The 990-nt window shown below is 52.3% G+C and overlaps 1 pseudogene; it reads left to right on the top strand.

The window, feature by feature from the left end:
- Positions 1-389: 389 nt before the first annotated feature.
- Positions 390-695, top strand: LOC139650269 (small conductance calcium-activated potassium channel protein 2 pseudogene; annotated as a pseudogene).
- The last annotated feature ends 295 nt before the right edge of the window (positions 696-990 follow it).

The raw sequence follows: 990 nt of genomic DNA, 5'->3' as shown, positions 1-990 counted from the left end.
TAAGCTATGAACTTCTGTGAGCTATTACAAGAACAGCAGACACCCAATCACTACTGTTTTTAAGATATATTTCCTAGTACCTAGAACCGGTGCAGTATCTCTTCATTTGATTGATTTGTACTGTTAAACCCATCAAACTTTGTGTTACCTTACATTTGATAATCTCTAAGGGCCCATAATTTTATTATCTCTTCAATTTTTTTTTATATCTATTTCTCCTGAAAGTTAGCTTTGTTGCACCTCCACTTGTGGATAAGTTGTAAACAGCTTGATTCATACCCTTCTCTTGTCCTCCACCTCCTTTGTCCTGCCCTGCTCTCCTCCCCTTCCCTCTCTGTCCTCCTGTTCTTGCCCCTCCCCAAACACATTGACTTTCTCTCCTTCATTAGACCCAGAATGTGATGTATGACCTGGTGTCGGAGCTGCAGGAGCGCAGCGAGGAGCTGGACAAGCGCATCGGCACATTGGAGGACAAGCTGGACTCGGTGACGGGCAGCCTGCAGGCGCTGCCCTGCCTCATCTCCCAAGCCATAACCCAGCAGCAGCAGGACTTCCTGGACGGCTTTGTGCACCGCTTCCGGCCCGCCTCGCTAGCCTCCGAGCGCTCCGAACGCTCCGAGCGCTCCTGGACTTCCACAGCCCGCCGGCGGCGCTCACCCTCCACGGCACCACACACCTCCTCCGACAGCGGATAACCCCGGCAAACCCCCTTCAAATCCCTTCGAGCCCCGCCTTCCCCAGACCAACTTGTCACCTCGCCCCGTTCTATACAAAACCATCCCTATAACCGCTGGTGAGTCCATATCTGGACTCATAACAAACCCATATCTTGACCTCTGACCCCCTGACCTGATCCTCCCTCCCTCCCTCCCTCCCTCCCTCCCGTCCCCTCTGTCCTTCCTCCCCACCAGACGTCAAATCCAAAAACCAATGCTTCTGTGACTGAGTCTCTCAGCGCAGGACTGGATCAGAGCTACTCCAAAAGAACAA

The sequence above is a fragment of the Centroberyx affinis genome, unplaced genomic scaffold, assembly GCF_046629955.1.
Source record: "Centroberyx affinis isolate AG114_WGS23_722 - 3 ecotype Tasmania unplaced genomic scaffold, CSIRO-AGI_Caff_v1 ptg001476l_1, whole genome shotgun sequence".
In the NCBI taxonomy this organism is placed as follows: domain Eukaryota; kingdom Metazoa; phylum Chordata; class Actinopteri; order Beryciformes; family Berycidae; genus Centroberyx; species Centroberyx affinis.
This window is presented reverse-complemented; position numbering and strand designations above follow the sequence as displayed.